This window comes from Poecilia reticulata, linkage group LG1 (assembly GCF_000633615.1).
Source record: "Poecilia reticulata strain Guanapo linkage group LG1, Guppy_female_1.0+MT, whole genome shotgun sequence".
Taxonomy (NCBI): Eukaryota; Metazoa; Chordata; class Actinopteri; order Cyprinodontiformes; family Poeciliidae; genus Poecilia; species Poecilia reticulata.
In genome coordinates, this window is record NC_024331.1 from 33873931 (window position 1) to 33876120 (window position 2190).

Below are 2190 nucleotides of genomic sequence, written 5' to 3' on the forward strand. Positions count from 1 at the left end.
CGGACCTGACTGGACCCAACCTGACCAGACCGGACCCAACCAGACCGGATCGGACCGGACCGGGCCTGACCGAACCGGACCCAACCTGACCTGACCGGACCCAACCTGACCGGATCGGACCCGACCCGACCAGCTTTGGAGTGTTTCCTCTCAGCTCCTGCTTCACTGAGACCCAAACTGCACATCCAGAACTTCCTGAAACATTCATCAGCTGTTCACCTGTTCTATAGAACCGGTCCAGAACATACCCAAGACCAAAATCCCAAACTGGTTTTCCCAAACCGGACCACAGACCAGGATCTAAATCTGGTTCTGCTCAGCCAATCCCAGACCCATTGCTGGTTCTGTTCCAGAACCAGAGAGGCTGGGATACAAAACTGCTTCAGAACCAGGTCCAAACTCTGGTTCTGGGTCCGTCTCTGATCAGAACAGGTCCGCTGATCGGACAAACCAGAACCACCATTAATAAACTCCAGTGGGCTGATGATGTCATTGATGATGTCACAGTGACCGACCAATGGTAGAGGTGGACAGCTGATGAGCGTGTCGCCAGCGTCGACCCGGTTGTTGGTTCCGAATGGTTCTGATTGCGATGTGTTCGTCTTTCGGACGCAGATGGCCTTTCTGCCCCCTGATTGGTTGATGGTGGGCCTGCGGGCGCTGTGATTGGTCCGTCTGACGTGGGCGGGACCAGCCGCTCCGGTTCTGATTTTCCTGAACTTGTTTTTGTATTTTCGTTGTTCTTCGGTTCTGAAGGAGAAACTGGACCAACTTTTTACGGCTCTGGAGTTAAACGTTCACCTGCATGCTTCACGTAAGCTCACCTGACCGACTGTCGTCTTCTTCTATGGTTCCGCGCATCGTAACGTAGCGAACATGTATGGAAGTTCGTGTTTCTGCACAATCCGAGCTGCATCGTTAGGAATGGCCTATTTAAAGCTTTTCTCATGTATGAAGCTGCACCAACTCATTAAAGCTTTTAAACTATGACCTCACTTCCTGTTCTGTGATGTCATTTCATCACTTTCTGTTAAATTCAGAACCATGTTTTCTTATTTTTCCATCATTTTAATTCCAAATATTCAGATTTTTTTCTAATTTTTCAATTAATTTTCTTAAAATATTTTCCTTCATCATGTTTGAGTTTTTCCATATAAGTTATTATATTGTGACTTTTCTTTCTGATATTAAACATTTTCTCAATAATTCAGCCTTTTTCCTTGATTCCTTCTCAGTTAAACTGAATATTTTCTACAAACAAACTTTATAGTATTTCAGGTTTTTGTCTGACTAAACAAGTGCAAACAAATTAAAAAACATTTTATCATGTTTTTCCCCCTTTATTTGTGAAATTGTATCTTTTCAAGTTTAAGTTCAAGTTTAAATCTTTGGTGATTCAGAAGAAAAAAGATAGAAAATGAATTTAGTTCAGCAGATATTGGGGAACAAAAGCATCAAACAAGGAAACTTTTAAAAAAACACATGAAATATGACATCAGATCCACTGATGAGTTTGTTTATAATAAGAATGAAGCTACAAACCGTTTATTTATTTAATATTGGATGTTAATTCTTTATATTGAGGTTTTATTTTATGTGTTTTACCCAAAATGATTAGCTGTAACCAGGGGCGCCGCCAGGAATCCTGGGCCCCTGACTAAAGACCAGTTTGGCCCCCTGTGCAGCTGCTGTTCCAACGTTTTGAGTCTAATTGACCCATAAAAAGCGTCACAGTTTTAAAGGCTGCATCTGCTTTGCTTTGTTTGGTCCAATACTGATAATTAGCTCAATATTTACTGCTCATGAGTTTATCATCCAACAGTCCACATCCAGGATGCTGGTAGGTTGTTAATGTTTTCTATTAGTTTAGATACTGAAACGTCTCCATGGCAACAGTCTATAGCAACGAGCAAAACACACATGAAGCAATCCAGACTTCTAAACATGCTAGTAGCTGCATTTTATTCAAACTGCAGTTTAACTTTAATAAAATATGTTTCTCCATATTTGTTACAGCTGTCACCATGTAGCAGTTTGTTATGAGGCAGATAATCTGAAAACAATCAATCTCCTCCATCTGCTTCCTGAATTACTGGTTAAAGTGATGCACCGTTCTGACCAAAACAACCAATCAGAACCAGGAGGAGGGTCTTAGTGCTGTCAATCATCCTCATTCACTCACTGCTAAAT